Source organism: Castor canadensis, chromosome 3, assembly GCF_047511655.1.
Source record: "Castor canadensis chromosome 3, mCasCan1.hap1v2, whole genome shotgun sequence".
NCBI classification, from domain to species: domain Eukaryota; kingdom Metazoa; phylum Chordata; class Mammalia; order Rodentia; family Castoridae; genus Castor; species Castor canadensis.
This window is the reverse complement of record NC_133388.1, coordinates 36,283,444-36,302,134: the sequence shown is the minus strand read 5'-3', so window position 1 is coordinate 36,302,134 and position 18,691 is coordinate 36,283,444. Positions and strand designations below refer to the sequence as shown.

The 18,691-nt window shown below is 44.1% G+C and overlaps 1 protein-coding gene across 6 annotated transcripts in view; it reads right to left on the bottom strand.

Annotated features, from left to right (window-relative positions):
- Slc8a3 (solute carrier family 8 member A3) overlaps nt 1-12,094 on the bottom strand; it is a 139,192-nt gene extending 127,098 nt beyond the window's left edge. The window contains exon 1 of one of the 6 annotated variants that reach the window (XM_074067677.1): nt 11,942-12,094. The gene's annotated coding sequence lies outside the window, so the exon portion shown is untranslated. Of the gene's footprint in view, nt 1-11,095; nt 11,768-11,941 lie in introns of those variants that run through there. The other 5 variants (XM_074067679.1, XM_074067676.1, XM_074067681.1 and 2 more) reach the window with 5 other exon arrangements.
- Between the last annotated feature and the right edge of the window lie 6,597 nt (nt 12,095-18,691).

Here is an 18,691-nt window from a genome sequence, read left to right as displayed (position 1 = left end):
TTGTGAAAGCAAGAGAACTTTGCTCTCTATAAGTCCTTGACAGATCTTGGGAGTCATCAACATTAAGGGACCAGGGACCTAGGAGGAGTGAAATCTTGGCTCAGTATAAGTTCTGCTTTCCTGCTGATAGATGTACATCTGCATTTAGTCATCCCTCAACTGAAGACAATAATGAACTAGGTCCACATTCTAGAGATGGCTATGCATCAGAATAACTCTGAAGTCCTAAAAGATTCAGACATCTGGATTCTATTTTAAATCTAAATTTTGGATTTTATAGGAGTGGAGCCTAGATTTATGTTTTTAAAAAATTCCTTAGTTGATTTTGAGGTACAGCCAAGTTAGAGAATCCTGGGAGAGAAGACAAGGAGCGTGCCTGACTATGGCATATGCATCTGTGGGATTCCAACCATTAGAGACTTTCTTTGACTGGGAGAAGGACTTTCAGTGGATCATGAATTGACCCACAAGTGAATACCATAAAGTCTTTCTAGACAAACATCTCCCCCCAGCCTCTCACTTGCTTTCATACTTTGCCAAGAATAGTAGCATCAATTTCCCACCCACATAAGCAGATTTTCCCATTGTCTCTCCCTCTGTTTGCTGCATGTTTGCCTTACATTTTAAAAATATATATATAGATCTATAAGATATAGTATTCTCTTATTTAATAGGAAAATAATGCTATCCATTCATTTTCAGCAAGACACATTTCTAGTTATTTTCCCTTTTAGTGTTGACAACTTAGGTCAACTTCTTCTCAACTCCTTATGGCTACTTTGTTCATTCACTCATTTGTTCATTCATTCATGCATGCATACGCACATGAATGCATTTGTATGAAACTGAGCTACGTGCACGGGCTGACTGAATTATCATGAGAAGGTTGCACTAAACCTTTGTTCTACACTCAATTTTATGTGATATTTCTGTATCCCTGGGGCCCAAATCAGGTCTGTCACATAGTAAAATGTTCAATACATATTTATTGAATGAATGAATATAATGAATGAATGTGCAAAAATGGAAGGGATCATATCCAATGATTTCTCCCACCCTTGGCAGTCTTCAAATGGAGGTTGGAGAACCATCTGTCAGGGATGCTGTGAGCATGGATTTTCAAATTTGAGTAATATGAACAATATATAATCCTCTTTAAGGAGCACACATTTCACTGGAGAACAGTGACAGAAAACTGAGTAATTAGAACAAAACAAGTATTAGATTTGAAAATACATGCAACGTGCCAACAGAATTCAAAGGAGGAAGGTGTAGCACTGCCTCCAGCTCCATGAACCAGGTAATGTATTAGGTCTAGGATCTGAAGAATGAACAGGCGTTAACTGGGTAGAAGCCAGTGAATCTCCAACAAAAGCAACAGGAGGCCCTCTGCAGAGAGTGTGTGTTTAGAGAACAGAAAGTAATGTGGCTGCAGGATAAGGGACCTGAGAGAAGCTGCACAGGTTAAATGAGGAATCTCTGGTGGAAGCCTTGTATGCATGGTCAAGGAACTTGGGCATATCTTAGAGACAACATGGAACAATGAGGCTATAGGTTCTTTAATCATAGCAGGGACCAGATCGATGTTTTTCCTGTGGATGGGCAACCTGCAGTGATAACAGTGTAAAAACTGGAGGAGTGAACAAAACCAGGCCAACAGGAAGCATGAAGACCATTTCAGACTCTCACAGCACTGGGGTTTGAAGGGAGGAGAACTGAACAGTGTAAGCAGGGCTGCTGAGGAAGACATGAATTTCAGAGCTATCTAAAATAGAATCTATCTAAGTTGGAGAACAATTAAAACAAAAGATGATACTGAAAGAGAAATCAAGAGGTATAATAAGCACCAAACCACATCAGCACTTTCTACATCCCTCTGATCCTGCAAAGCTCTGCCTGATTCAGAGAGATCCAGGCTCAAAGAAACAGAAGCTTGAAGAATCAACACAAAACCATCCAACTTACACACCTTCTTAGCTTTAGGACTTCCTGTAACAGCAGGACAAATGAGACCAGAGAGCATTCTGGGCTCTCTAGGAAGTACCTGAAATTCACCCAAAGTGCTAGAGTACTCCTAGGTCTAGTCAGGACAAGAGCCACTTGTTATCCATAGCCCAGAGTGTGATAAACTCTGGAGATACGCTGATGAAGCAGATCTATCCCCACCCTGGATGACCATGCAGAGGAGTACAGAAGATCAGCATCTACATGTGAACAAAGAGTTTAGGGACTTAGAAACACTGACTGAGAGCATCATGGGAGAGGTAGACATCCCTTGTTTGTCTCAAATGAGAACGTAATCCCCACAGAAGGAACTGAACCCATAGAACACATTACTCCTAAGAAATAGTGCTAGCTAGAATTTTTTGAAAGATCTGAAATGTTGAGATTAACACTCAAAAGCCTAGAGTGACTACAAGAAAGCCTTATTCTGCTCGTTGATTCATGGGACAAAAAAGTATTTGTCAAGCACTTACTATGTGCCCATCAGAGTTATAGGTTCTTTGAAGATCATTTCTGCCTGGACATGTTCTCAAATTTATTGAGTGCCAAAAATATATGTCACACTCTGTTCTAGCTTCTGGAGATTTAATATTGCATCTCTCGCCCGAACTATTGCAATAGCTACCAATCTTGCCCCACCCCGTAGAGTCTACTCCCCACAAAACAGCCAGGGATGTCTTTTTAAAAATATAAATCAGATAGATTGTGCCCATGCTTTGCATTTCATCTTTTTTTGAAGCACCCTGATGACTTCTCTTCTAACTTCCAACTTGTGACCTTATCGCCTACCACTTTGCTTTACTCCATTCATTCTCCAACTCCAGCTAAGATAAAGTTCTCTGAAGTTTCTAGAAGAGATCAAGCATGAACCTATCTTAGGATCTTTGCATTTACTGGTCCCTCTGCTTGGAACACCTTTACCCCACATATCTAAACAAGTCACTTTTTCATTTCTTTTGAGTCTCAGATCCCACCTTTCCTGAGAGGCTTTTCCCATCCATCTTATCTGAAGGTGACCCTCCTCCAGTACTCTCTGACACATAACTTTTCTTCTCTTTAGAGCATATATCACTTGCTGAAATCATCATTGCTTTTGTTTATTTGTTGCTGGTTTGTCAGGGAATATAAACTCCACAGTAGTTCATGACAGTATTCATGCCTTGAATAGAACCTGGAATAGTGAGTACTTGGCATTTGTTGAATGCATGAGTGAGAATGAGAGCTCTACAACATTAGGTGGTTTTGGAAAGATGCACATGTAAGGGGTGACTTCAAACTCCCTGGTAAACCTTGGAATAGAGTAGTACATGGTTATAACCAAAACCCTCAAAGATCAGGTAATTTTGTTCATTCAGAAGAATCAACAGGACCACATAAGATTGGGGCAGAAGTTGTGAGTTTATTTCTCAACAAAGTTCCTTTGCTCCACCCTTGCCCTCTCATCATCACATGCCTTTTCCTCCTGAGTATTATGTCATAGTGACAACCAACATTTATTTATACAGCATCATTTGTGCAACAAAGATTAAGTGAGATTGTGTGCCAAGCATTTACAAAGGCCTTCCTTACTCACATGATATCATTTAATCTTTCTTGCGAGGCTTGTGAGGATGATAATAAAGATGAAGAAACTGTGGCTCAGTTAATATCCAAGAGTTTCCATACCAATAAATATGGAACCAGAAGCAAATTTTGGTCCTCTAGCCAGAGGTCTCCTTCTATCAGGCCTCAAAGAATGTGCCAGGTAAGGAACGACCAAGAGAAAACAAGCCCTGTAACTGAAAGGACCTCAGGGTTGAAGGCAGAGGGAAGAGAAACACAGGAAAACAGGGGGCAACTGCTGATCCTGCCCCTCACTGTTCCCCAGAGACAACCTCCTGGACTCTATCTGTTGAGAGTACTCATCAGCCTTCTGCCCACTGCTGAGCCATGTAGGGAAGCTGGTGACCAGCCTCCTTAATGTAGGTTGTCCTCAGACCATTCCCTGGGAGCTTGATTTATCTTAATTTTTTAAATGTTGAAATATGGAATTAAATCATATGATTGCCTGAGTGAAGAACAAATGGAGTTTGGCAAGTACTCAGAGTTATTTCTCTGAGACATGGCTGGTGTGGTTCTCTTGTACAGCCAATTCAGTGGTTCACTGGGACCCCCTTTTGCAAAAGAGGGCTCGGAGCACTTTCTCCAACTCCCAGCAGATCTAGCTACTCTCTTTGCAGCTGTGCTTTCTCTCCACTCCTTTCATGATTCCCCTTGAAGCTGATTCCCACCCCCCATTAGTTTCTTCCAAGGAGTTCAAAGGCACAGGCTTGAGATGATTCTTCCTATGTCACTAGGGAGGGACAGGATGGTGTGGTCAGGAATGGGCAGAGCTGCTGGAAGAACCCATAGCAGAATGTTTGCACTGGCCTCTCAGCAATCTACATGGCTCTAAACACATCCTCTGGGAAGTAGTGGGAAAGGCAGAAATTTTAGAGTTGAGACAGGATGGCTGGAGTATTTGAGGCCTAGAGCACCAGTAGTCACTCTGTGAATGCCCTGGAGTACACTAGGAGATGACGAGGAGCTGCACGCTGAGGGTCAACAGGGTACTCAACCCAGCTCAGGGTACTTTGGAGGCCAGACATGGAGCCAAATGAGTTGACTGACCAGTTGAGAGAGCCAACCAATGTGAAAACAGACACACTAAATGTTTAAGGTTATAGATGGAAGGTTCTATGCACTTAAAAGTATTCTCAACAGGAGGCAAGCTATATGCTGTGGAACAAAATTCACAGAATACAGAATTATCAGGTCAGAGGATCTTAAAAGTCAACACATCCAACCCAAACTCTTTTTTTTTTTTTTGTGGTACAGAGGCTTGAACTCAGGGCCTACACCTTGAGCCACTCCACCAGCCCTTTTTTATGTTAGGTATTTTCGAGATAGGGTCTCACGGAATTCCCTGGGGCTGGCTTCGAACCGCAATCCTCCTGATCTCTTCCTCCTGAGTCGCTAGGATTACAGGTGTGAGCCACTGGCGCCCGGCTCCCAAACTCTTTTGATGGATAAGGAATCCAAGGCTCAGAGAGTAGAGCTGGGTCTTACCTGTGGTTGCCAGAAGTGCTAAGAACTAGAACATAACTTTCTTACCATCAAGGCTTCTTCAGTTATTCAATGTTGCCTGATCTTGACTCGATCTTTTTATTCTACCACTTGCTTCTTTTCTGATAAATAGTATAGATCCCCTTTCTTGACCTGTTTTGCCTGCCTCGATAGTGAAGCAGGTTAGCTTGATGTGGTGGCTCAAACCTGTAATGGTAGCCGCTTGGGAAGTGGAGATCAGGAGGATCATGGTTCAAAGCCAATCCTGGGCAAAAAGTTCACAAGACCACCCCCCCATCTCAACCAGTGACTGGGCTTGGTTGTACATGCCTGTCATCCTGGCTATGCAGGAAGCACATAGAAGGAATACAGTCCAGTCTGGCCTGGGCAAAACGCCAGACTCTATCTCAAAAATAACCAATGCAGAGAGGGCTGGCAGAGTGGCTCAAGTGGTAAAGTGCTTGCCTAACAAGCGTGAAGCCCAGCATTCAACTCCTAGTACCTCCAAAAAAAAAAAGTGAGGCAGGTTATTTATTTGTTCAATCCTTCACTTTTCATTGAGATCCCACTGTGTTTCAGACATCATTTGATAAGGAGTAGAAGAAAAAAAAAAAGCTGCTCAGCTCAGGAAGGAAGACAAGCCACATGCAAAAAAACCCCAGACTCACCACCACAAACAACAACAAAAACAACCTCTGCATTTCAGAAAGGGTAAAGAACTTGTGAAAAACAAATGCTGTGTTATCAAGATTCAGAGAGGGAAGGGACTGCGTCTTCTTGAACACTGGAGAACAGATATGGTTCTGAGGAAAAGGTAACCCATGTACCAAGGCACAGAAGCAGAAGCAACAAATTTACTCAAGGTTGACTACATGGCTAGACATGAAATGGGGAATCAGGATACAAGGAGCTAGAAATAGGAGGAGGTAGAAAAATGGGAAACCCTTCAAAGACTTTTTTGTAGGAAAGTGACACGTATAAAAGGGTGTTTTGGGAGGCAAATTTTGTAACAGTGGTCAAAATAAATTGGTGAAGGGACCAGTTGAAGTTGGGAGGAAGGTAGAAAGCTATTTTGTTCAATATAATAACAATAGGAACTACTTCATACAGCAATGGTAAGCATGGAGTGGGAAAAATCAATGTATAGCACTTTGCAACAGAGTAGCTGACAAGTGGCAAGCACATAATATAATTATTATGCAAGAGGTTATAAAATTTGCACTTCAGTAGTGGCAGCAGGGATAGAGAAGAGGGAAATGGGCTTATATGACATCAAGCAAAACTTAGGGAACAAAGCAGAGGAGTCAAAGATAAACTTGGGGTTTTGAGCCAGGGTGACTGGAAGTTTGTTGGTGCCATCAATGGGACGTGGGAAGTTGGAAGGAACAGCTCCTGAGGACAAAGGTGTTTTCAGCTTAGTAAAATTTGAGGAATGGGACATCGGTTGGAGATAAATGTGCAAGTAGCTTGAAAAATATATGGAGCAAGGATTACTAGAGGCACAGCTTCTGGGAAATGTCTGCCCTGTAGTAACAGCACAGGTCACTGAGGGAGTCTGTCAAGTAATGATGGAGAAGGCGAAAACTGGGATGGGGAGAGAAACTTGGAGCAGAAGTGGAAGAAAGACTATGGAGGAATTCACAGGACCCCAGGCACTCAGTGCACACAAAGCCGGAAAAGGAAAGTTCTAAGGAACCTAGTGACCAATATCATCTGATGTGGAGGAGAGAGGTGAAGAGAGGGGGATAGATCAGGATGTGTCATAATTTGAGGAATGAGAAGTCCTTGGGCAGAAGGTAGGGAGAAGTGGGTAGCAAGGGGTTAAATGAGTGAATGAGTGGTGAGGAACTAGAGATGGATGATCCGAGTTTTTGAATGTAAGATGGGGAGAGACAATGATGGATAGGAGGAATTGGACAAGTGATGCTCTTTTTCAACTGGGGTTTGTGGAGGGAGAAGAGTCTGTGTTGAAAGAGCAAGCGAGTCCAGATAAGAGGTGTCTAGGCCAATTTAGAAAGACAAGGGTGGTTCCTGGACGCAGTGCAGGTGAGGAGGGGGGATTTCTCTTATTCTGAGGTAAGTGACAGGGAAGGACAAGGAACCCAGTGAGATACAACGAGTGTTGGCCAAGCTCACACTGCCCGCTTCATTCTCTAGGACTTTGAGGTCTTCTCCTCTCAACTGCTCTGGAACTTCTACATGGAAGCCAAGGAAGGATTAGTGTCCAGTCCCAGTTCCGGATTCAGTCCCCACATGACCCAGCATTCCTACACACAACCAGGGAAACCCTATTTGTCAATCCAACTATCAAGGCAGAAAATGCCACTTAGTCTGTTCCAAATTATATCCAGGATGAAATAGAGCACTTTTCTTAGTAGATTTGACTCTGTATATCATAACCAAATACCCTGGATTCTGGAAGTAGACTTTATTTACTCTCCACATCATTTTTTAATTCATCTATTAAATGTTAATCTTCCAATCCAGAAGTCTTGCTCTATAATCTCTGTGGATTTACACAGGGACATAACTTCTTCTTGCCCTTCAAGGCTCCTTCTTGAAGGCTCTCCTAGTCCTCAAAGACTTCTCTGTTTTTAACCTTTGAGGGTTTGCCTTGCTCTGCAGATCAAGAAGTGTGTCATATTCCTCCTGGAGCCTTTACACCTTTTCTCTAAGTTGCCTTCCCTAGTGTTAGGTTTATAGTGCCCATTCAACAAACAATCAAACATAAACCAATCTCATTAAAGAAAATTAGCCAAACTTCTTTCCCCAGAAATTACATTTCAAGTTCATACACTTACATGGATAGAGGAACCCTCTGTCCCCACCCTCACAAGCTATCAAGACCACACACCTGGGTCTCTATAGCAACCTTTGCCTCCCTCTCACCCAACATTCCAGTTTCAGCCAGGTTTAAAATACTGTCTAACATGCAAATCTGACCCTTCACTTCAGGAGTCAAAACCTTCTTAATCCTGGGCTAGAAGTGTGGTTCATGCAGTAGAGTGCCTGCTTTGCAAATGTGAAGACTTGAGTTTAAACCTCAGGCCTACCAGAACCTTACTAATCCCTTCTCCCTGGAAATTCTCCTATGGAGTATAAGTCCTTCAAGATTTGACTCTGTAACTTCTCTGAATTCCTCCCTCCCTGCACTTCACTCTCTTTCTATCATCATATGAAAGAGCCCTTCTCCACTTTAGGTCTTTACATACTGATCCTTTCACTTATAACACTGCTCTTACCTTCCCTCTGCCACCCTCCCCTCCCCGCTTCCATAAAGCTAACTCCAACTCATGCATTCTTTCTGGGCTTAGCTATCCCTACAAGTCCCCCTCAAGGTCTATGGAGAGGTACTCTTCTTATATGCTTCACTGACCTGCCGTTTACCCTCCACAGGGAGAACTCACTTTATCCGCCTGTGCACTGTGGGGAATGTAGAACGTATGTTTATGGGGAAAGGGATCATTCTGTTTTGCCTGCTTCTACACCTAGCACACATCTGGCAGAGTAAGTGGTTGTTGAATACTTACAAATAAATGGCTGGCTGAATAAATAAATGAAGACTTTCTCTTTTGGAGTCCAATGTATTTCTGAACCTCAAGTACTTGAAGCTCTCGGCAAAGCAACCAAGCTTTAGTGAAGGGAAGTTGCTCCTCTCTTCTCATCAACCTTGATAGTTTAAGGAGAAGTCCAGATGGTAACATTCCCCAAATCCAGATTGTGGGCAATGACTGGACCATGTGTGGGGGGATACCACACACTGCCCATGGAGAACACCTATAACTGTCCCCACAGACTATCAAGGAACTGCCTTGACTGGGAACAAGGCATGGATGGAGCAAGTAAGTCAAGGTCTCAGTCCATGGAAGGACACAAGGGAAGGGAATTTTTTTCTAATAGGGTCAGTTTGATAAGCCTCTTCTCCCCTCTTTGACCAGAAGGCTATGGGGGGTGGGGGGTAGTGCAAAGTAGTGATTGGAGGAGCAGAGAGGGGAAGATGTAACTTGTCCCTCCAATTCCATTTCTTCAATCAATGTTTGCTGAGTGCCTGTGCTATACCAGGCACAGTTGTAGACCCTGCAGATAAACAGGTCATCTTTCCTCTCCTCATACTGTCTAGACTTGTGTCCAGCATTACTCAATCACATAAATAATATACTGTGCGTCTTGAAGGTACTTCAACATGATAGATTCAACGTTCCAATTTGGAGTAAATGAAATAAAAGGATCTGGTGTAGTCGGAGAAAGTATGGAAGGCTTTCTTGGGAAAATTAAGGAATGAGCAGAGAGGTGGAGGGAGACTAGAAGCACATTGAGGGTATGGAAGAACAGCATGCAATCCAAGTGGCACCAACGGCCTCCTCTGTTCCATCAAGTTACAGAAAGCACCACCACAGTCAACTCCAGTTCTGTAGGTTCTCTTTGCTGGGTCTCAACCACATAGCTATATTTTATTTAAAGAAAAGGGAGACTAGGAAGTGGACTTGTGTGAAGAAACTGCTGTAGATTGCAATGAGGGGCTGCGGTGATCAGATCCCTTACAGTCACAGCAAGTTCTGAGCTCCCATCCTCATCTGGAAAACCACAAGGCCTGAACTCAGGGGCTGCTTCCTCTCAAAGTTAGATGCAGCTAAAGAGGCAGGCAAATAGAAGAGCTAGCAGAAGGCCATGTGCCCAGGCACAGTGAACTGATCCCCTATTTCAGGAAGAGCATGGCGCAGCAGCTATATTTGAAAACCGAGGTAAACAAGAGCTCAGCTCAAGTAGATGGGGCACAACAGCTGTGGAAGATTAATCACACGCGGCTGCAAGTCACCAGGTCACCGGAGGCTTCCCTTTTGGTGCCCCACCAGAAGGCCGGATGTGTTCCTATCACGTACCCACAACCCTCCCTCCCTTTCAGGGGTTTCTTGACCACCCAGGAGCCTGGCACCTGGCGCCCAGCTGCAGCCTGCATTTCTGATAAATTGCACCCAATTTCAATCCTTCTGCCTTGGAAACCTTAGCACCAAACGTTCAGGGATTTGTTTTTTAATCGCCAGAAGAGAAACAGAAAAAGAGAGAGAGGGAGAGGAGGCGGACAGGGAGCGGGTAAATTTATGGCACTGCATTAAGGCGCTTGTTCTATTTAACCCCCTCCCTCCACGGTTAAAAATAAAACACAATGAATAAAGAGGAAAAACTGCTTTGCTTTCCCGGAGCAAATTGCTTTCATCATCTCTCCCAGTGGCTCAGGTCCTCGGGGCAGGTCAGCCAGGGCCTGCGGGAGCAACGCTAGCTTCGGAATGAGGGCGGGTGTGGGGAGCGTGTGGGGTGTGTGTGTGTGTGTGTGTGTGTGTTTTGGGGGACAGGGGTTTAGTTATATACTTTGCTTCTCTGCACTGGCCCGGGACCGCCCAAACCACCGGAGTCTGGAGAGCGCAGGTCTGGAGAACCCCTCCTTCTCGCCCGCCCCTTGGCCGCAGCAGGAGGGTGCGCTGGGGCTGCAGTTTCCTACCCGCGGCGGTGGAGTCCCGAGGTTGAGGGGCGCGCGTGCGTGCGTGTGTGCACGCGGGCGCGCGCCGCGGGGATAACGCGCTTCCCCGCTACTCCCCAAACCCGGTGGGCACTCAGCCCCATAGAAGCACAATATGCCCTGGCACAGGCGACACACACAGGCACACACATCTCCAACACGCCACAGGGCAGTCTCTCCCAATGAGCTGAGCACCTGCCACTAACAGCAAGCCCGCGACAAGACGGTACACACGTTCCCAGGCATCTCTCCCAGCACCCTCCGGTAGACACTCTGCCAGACCTCCCCCCCAAACACCGCATACAAAACGTACACTTTCCGGGCCACCCTCCCCCACTTCTGGCTCTAAACCCACAGGAAGGCAGTACATTTGAATGATCTTGAGAAATAACTTATTAACATAATTATTCACAGCCAGGGACCCCTTTGGGGGCAACCCAAGTCCCCCGACCTCTCAGGGGGAAGGGCAGTAGGATCACCCCCGCTACTCACCGTTTCCTCTCGGCTTCCCGAGCCCAGTGGGCAAATGAGGGGGGTGAGGAAGGTGCACTGTGCCCCCGCCGCCGGGCTCCTCACCGGCCGCAGCGGCTCATCGCCCCCGCGAGCTGCCGGCCGGCCGCAGCGGCGTCCGGGGCATGTCAGTCCCCCGCCACCGCCGTCGCCCGCCCGCCGCGGCTGGTGGGCTCGCAGCTGTCAGGGAGCTGCGGGGCAGCGCATCTGGAGCGCGAGGTCTGGGCGAGAGCAGGGCTGGGGCCAGGGCGAGGGGTTCGGGGAGGGGACCCTCCTCGCCGATGGAAGGCACAGGGAAACCCGAGCCGGAGCGCGGGCTCCAGACTACCCCGGGAGAGGCCCGGAGTCCCAGCCGCCGCCGGCGGGGGATCCCTGCCGGGAGGGGCAGGAAGGCGAGCAGCCCGGCGCGCCCTGGCGGCTCCGAGGGACCCCGGTTTGGGCTTGCAGTCGTGTCGCCCGGGTTTTCCCGGGGCTGGGAGCGCGCTGGCTCTCCTCCTCGCACACCGTCACCGCGGGAGACGTCTCGGCCTCGCGGCGCGCAGAGGGGACGCGCGGAGGGGCTGGTTTCTGGGCGAGCCGAGAGCTTTGCCCATTAAGCTGCCACAAGAAGCCAAATCAAAAAGCCAATCTCCAAGCCTCCAAAGCGAACGTCACCCTATCAGCTGGGAGAGAGAGCCGCACCGAATGACAAGCCGCGCATATTTAGCCTCGCGCGCCGAGGGGACACTCAGGTAGCTTCCCGGCCGCCAGCGGGAACATCGAGACTCGCGTCCACAGAGCCCCCGGAACACTAAATTCGGATGGATCCCCCACTCCGCGGCCACCCACCCAAACGTTGGAGCCTGGCGCCCGGTGCCTCCCGGTCCGCAGCACTTCCTAAACGGCGGTGCGTCCTGACCCGGATTCCCCGGAGTTGGGAGCTCCCGGCAGCAGGCGTGCGCGCAGCACCGGCTTTCCCCTTGTCCTCAGGAGACGCCGCCTGCAATTCCGAAATTAAGTCTCCACCAAACACATCTGTGGTTTTTAAATATAGCAGGGAAAGACAACCAGGCAGGTCCACCCAGGCCTAGGGGAGGAGTTGAGGGGGATGGAGGTTGGCAGTGGGGGGAAAATAAAACTCCTTTTTTCCCCCGATTTTTTTTTTAACCTCCCCCCTTCTCTTCTTGGTGCAGAACTCAGTCTATCATTTTCTCAACCAAGTCAAACAACAGCTTGTGAGAGGCGCTTGGGTGAGTGCTGATATGTTGGCTTTGGGGGTTTTTTAAAGCTAAAAATAAGAGGGGGCTGCCTCCCAAATTGCTGCTTGCTCTGGGCCTGGAGACTTGGAGGAAAGATGGGCCTTTGATGCCGCAGCAGAACTAGGGTTTGGGGCTTGGCTCAGGCGAAGTGTACACACATAGCCTTAAATCAGATGCCTGTAATTTCTGCTATATTTGTCAGGCGTGGTCCTGGAGGCAGGCGGGATGGGCAGGATTCGCCTAAGGATGAGGTTTCATGTCCTGAGTTTATTGGTGGCATTAGAGTGCTGTAAAATAAGAGTGGTGGATGGCCTGTTGTGTCCACACAGTGCAGATGGGACAGAATATGAAGGGCAGAAGTCTTTCTTGCAAGCTTCAGCTGCCTGAAGCCAACTATGAGGGGATCAACATGCCATAACACTAGCCAAACATCATCACCTCCTTAGGAGGGTCAGCGGTGGTGCTAGTGAATTTGGTTGTTTTATCTCATGTCGTCCCTATAAGACTACAATTACCATTTCACTTCTCTGTTGAGGAAATTGAGTCCTAGAGTGGTTAAACAACCATCCCAAGGCCACACTAGCAAACCCAAGGATGGGAGTAAGATAGAACCATCTGGGGTTGTGTTGCCTCATAACCAGCATGATACCACAAATAGTAGGTACAACTTCCAGGATCCTTGGGTCCCAGGGAGAAACTGCTCTCCAACCAGGTTTGATCCAAAGAAGTTATTAAGTGGGTGCAGAGTTAGAGAGCACCTGAGCTTGGGATGAAGTGAGTTCTTTTCTGGCCCCTTGACTTCAAGTTCCTTTAGCAAGTCATGGACTGTTCAGTCCTCAGTTGGGACCTGGATGTATTCAGTCAGGAATGCTTTCAGACCCCTGAAACATTGTGGGCCCTGAATTCAGTTAAGTTAGGGTTGAGACTTGACTTTGTCAGGTTTTTAATAACTTCTAAAACTGTGGGATTTGAGCATATGTCAATTAGTGGGATTTACTTTGTATTTGTTCCCTGGAGCACCACAGCACTGGTTGGACTACAGTTAAGACCAAGAGATAGTTGGTGGGTGTACAAATTGAAGTAATTTTTTTAGGGAGGGCAAGTTTTGAAAGATGTATGGAATTCCTTAAAAAAGTGTGAGCCTCTGTGACTTCGTAATTTTCTTGGAAGAATTGTATTCTATGGCAATAATTAAGGGTTGTGTAAATATTTACTTACAAGGATATTCGTGGTAATGTTTATTCTAGTAAAAACTTGGAAATAACTGAATTTTTCAGCAGAGAGAACTGGTGGAATAAATCACATTCCATTGACATAATGGTGAATTCTACCACTATTTAAAAAATGATATGGCATTCTTTGTATTGACATGGAAAGGTTTTCATGATATGTTATTAAGAGATAGAGGAGAAAAAAACAGAACATAAATAAAGTGTGATAGTGTGTGTGTGTGTGTGTGTGTGTGTGTGTGTGTGTATGTGTGTGTGTGTGTGTAAGTCATCAGGGATGTGCCCTCAAAGGGATTGTGGAACCCTGGTCTCTCTCTCTCTCTCTCTGTCTTTCTCTTTCACTTTCTGGCCATGAGGTGAGTGTTGCCTTGAGAAAAGTCTAATGCAAGTGCAGCCAACAAGTCATGGAACTAGAACGTCCAAAATTGTGAACCAAAATAAATCTTTCCTCTTTATAGATTGGTTATCTCAGATATTTGCTTAGTGATGCAAAACTGACATACAAATAGAACAACAACCAAAAGTTCTCTCCAGCCTTTTTGTACTTATCTCCTCTCCCCACAATCAACTAGTAATCTGCTTTCTCTCACTATAGATTAGGTTTGCTCTTTCCAGAGTTTTCTGTTTTGCTTATATATATGTAAGACCTCCCATTCCCCATTCCCCAAAACTACAGCAACCACAACAGTAAAAACAGAATTCGTCTTGGTATTTATTTTTTAGCAAAATTACCAAAAAACAAAAACAGACAGGAATTGCAGCTTCCTCTCATCACCCATGACAGGACATTGCTGTCCCAGGCAGGAAGGTGGGAGGGAAGGACTGAAGCATGTTCAACCATTGCTGTCAGCGAAGCTGACCTGTGTGGGTTCTCTGAGTTCTAGGTTGGTTGAAATAACAGGGCCCAGATCCATACGCGGGGCAGTAAAATGGAAATAATAATGACAGTAACAATAGTAAAAACCATCACACATGGCTACAGGGTTGGAAACCGTTGCATCTGATGATGATCTGCCTGCCACTTCTGCCATTGTTTGTTCATTTATTTCTGGCTGTGCTAGAACTCAAGGAGACTGTCACAGGAAAGCCAGCAAACAAGGTATTTAGCATCATCTCTGAAAGCAAGGGTCACAAATCTCCTGTTCAAATTGGGAGGAAACTGAGACCCAGTTAGGAGGTGCAGCCCAGTCACAGAGCTTAGCAAATAAACGCTAGAACCTGTTATGGGGTTGATCTGTGTTCCCCAAAATTCATATGTGGAAGCCATACCCTTAGTATCTGAGAAAGTGACTAGAAATTACTGGAAATAGCGTAATTAAGATAGAACAGGGGAAGGATAGGTGGGCTTAAATCCAATATGACTGGTGTCTGTGAAAAGAAGTTAGGACACAGACAGCTAGAAGGATGACCTGTGGGGATACTGCAAGAGGGTAACCATCTACAAGCTAAAGGCAAAGAAACCAAATATACTGACTTTTGTGTGTGTGTGACAGGGTCTTGCTGTACTGCCCAGGCTGGCCTTGAACTCAAATTCCTTCTGGCTTCTACCTCTCAAAGTGCTGGGATTACAGGTGTGTGTCACCACCCAACTATGTTCTGACATCTTGATCTTGAACTTCCAGCCTCTAGAACTGTAAAAAAATAAATTAATTAATTAAAAAAAAAACCACCCCGTCTGTGGTGTTATGTTACAGCAGCAGATGCTTGTTAGCTTTGTGTTGTGCAACAAAATACTTGAGGTAATTGACTTAATAAAGGAAAAGATTTGTGTGGGCTCATGGTTTCAGAGGCATCAGACCACGGTTGGTTGACTGTATTGCTTTGGTCCTGTAGTAGGCATAGCATGGTGGGCACACATGGTGGCTGGAAAGCAAAGAGAGAGAAGGGGCTGAGGTCCCAACAACCCCTTCAAGGGCATGCCTCCAATCACCTAACTTCTTCCCACTAGACCCCACCTCTTAAGAGTTCCACTACCTCCCAACAGAGGCACAGGCTAGTGGCCAAGACATTAACACACAGGCATTTGGGGGACGCTTATTCAAACCATAGCACGGCTCTAGCAAACTAATGCAGAATCCAGGCATTCTGGCTGATTCCATGAGTCCTTGTCATAGAATGCCCTTTTTCTCTCCATGGTTGAACAGCATGCAATGGGGCGGATGGAATGAATAATAGGAAATGGCCATGTGGCTTCTTGGTTTTGCTGCATTACCTTCCATCATGTCCCAGAACTCTACAAGTTGCTAACTCTCTAGTGTGGGGCCTCTTGCACTTCCAAAGGAGCAGCGCGTCTGCCCCAACTTCCATTGGCTTGTATTGCTGCTCATAGGCAGCCTGGGTGTCAGCATCCCACAGGTCTTGGACTGGACACTGACAATAGTTAAGAAGAGGTAAGAGCAGACAACCAAGTTGAAACTTAAAGTAAGTTCTGGGGTAGCTCTGTAAGGGAAGATAAAAGTTTAATAAGCACTCTTTGATAGTAGAATAGTTTACTGGGACTTAATTCTTTCCTACGGGTTAAATTATTTTTGATCTTGTTGTAACATATATTTGAAAAAGTCATTTTTTTTCCTTTGCTCAAACTTTTTAAGTGCAAAAAGATGCACAATCATATGTGTAAGCTAAAGAATCTTCACAACATAAATGCATCATATTTAGTCATCCCCCAGAAAAACAAATATTGCCAGTACCCAAGAAACCTCTTCTGAACCTCCTTACCCTACTTTCTACTCTTCTCCAAAGAGGGAACTGCTCTCCTGACTTCTACAATCCTACATTAGTCTCATCTGAGTTTGAACTTTATATAAAGGAAAACATATAGAACATGCTATTGTGTCTGATTCTTTGCTCTATTTAGTTTTTGCAAGGTTCATCCATATTGCTGTATATAACAGCTATTTATCTTCCATTGCTCTATGGTTTCCATTGAAGGAATATGCAATTTAACTTTCCAAAAATTTTTATTTTATGGGCATGGTGGGGCACACCTATAATCCCAGCACTCAGTATTCCGAGAAAGGAGAATCAAAAGTTCAAAGCCATCCTGGGCTACATAGCAAGATCCTGTCTCAAAAAAATATTTTTTTTTTGCAGTATTGGAGTTTGAACTCAGAATTTCATCAAAACTTTTTTAGCAATTTTATTCTTGGTTAACAAATAATTGTATATATTTGCAGATTATAATTTGTATTTATTATGGAAAGATTGAATTAGGCAAATTAACATATCTGTTATCTCAACTTAACATATCTGTTACCTCAAATATTTCTTCATGGTGAGAACACTTAAAATCCCACCTACTAGCTATTTTGAGATACATAATATATTGTTTTTACCCATTGTATTCATGATTTTGCCTAATAAAACACAGAACATATTCGTCTTGTTTAACTGAAACTTTGTGACTTTTCATTCTGCTTTTCTTTGATATCTTTTTTACTTTGATATCTAAATTGTTTCCATTTTAAAATCATTTTGCACAATACCGCTGTGTACATTTGCATACGTCTTGGTTCACGTATGCACCCACTTCTCTTGGGTATATACCTAGGAATGGAATTGCTGGTTTACAGGATATGTGGATATGCATCTTTAACCAATAATGACAGTTTTCAGTTTGTACCAATTTATATTCCTGTTCCCCAACATTATTTTGTCAAGTTCTTATCACTGTCAGTCTACTTAATTTTAGTCATTCTAGTGTTTGTGTGTTTAATTTGTGATTTTAACTTGTATTTTCCTAATGATTATTGAAATGGAAACATTTTTATACATATATTGGCTTCTGGATACTTCTTTTGTTAAGTGTCTATTCAAGTCTGTGGCTTAAGTCTGTGCTGTTGCCTTTTTCTTGCTGATGTGTGTTGGTTCTTTACATATTCTAGATGAGCCTTCTTCTTTTCCTCTTCTTTCTTCTTCCCCTTCTGTTTGCTGTACTGAGGATTGAACCCAGATCTTCTGAGTGCTAGGCAGGCACTCTACCACTGAGCTACATCCCCAGCTCTCTGAATGAGTGTCCTGCCATTACATACATTGCAGATATCTTCTCACAGTCTGTGGCTTGCCTTTTCATTCACTGTCTTGTGTCTTTTGATGAACAGAAGTTCTTACTTTTAATGTAGTCCATTTATCATGATCTTTTTTGTTCTAAGTGCTTTCTGGTTCCTCTTCCTTTGTGTTTTTTTTTTTTTTTTTTTAGCAAGAACAGGCTACGTTTATTAGAACAAAGCAAAAGTATTTTCTTTTTTTCCTTTGTCTTTTCAAGCTCATAAAGATATCATTCTGTATTAGCTTTTAGAATTCTTGTAATTTAAAGATCTACAATTCTCCTGGAATTGCATTATTTCTACTTAGCATGAAGTAGGATTGGCATTTCATTTTTCCCATATGAAAATACAAATAATTGAAAAGAGATACAAGTTATTGAAAAGAGATCATTTCACCTGCAATGTCACCTTTGATGGAAATCAAGTATTCATGCAGGTGTCTTTCTTTCTTGGGCTCTCTACTCTGTTTTATTGGTCTATTTTTCTACTTGTGTATCCATACCATACTGTTTAAATAATTAAAACCTATGAGACTCTTGATATCTAGTACAGTAAGTATTTTTTTCTTCTTCCTCATGAGTATCCTGATTAGTTTTGGCCTTTTACAATTTCACATAAATTTTAGAATTTAGTCAGTTTTCAGAAAAATGCCTGCTAGGAATTTAATTAAGATTGCCTGGAATTTATAGGTCAATTTGGAAAGAATTGACATCTTTGCAATATTGAGTCTTCTGATCCAGGAACAAAAGAACTCTATTTGTTTAGATCTTCTTTTGTTTCTCCCAGTGGTATCTTAAAATTTTCAATATATAGGTCTTATGCATATAGCTTTAAGTTTATTCCTAGGAATTTGAGTTTTGTGATGCTAAGTAAGTGGTATTTTTTTCTTCCTTTTCTGTGTGACTAAACAAAACTTTATGTTGAATTGCTTTTTTACAATAAAAATAAATTTGACTTTTATGTATTGATTTTGTGTATGGCGATGTTAAGTTTTAATTCTAAAAATGCATGGGTTTTTTTTGTTTTGTTTTGCTTTTCCCCCTCTTGTGTTTGCAAGTTTCTTTC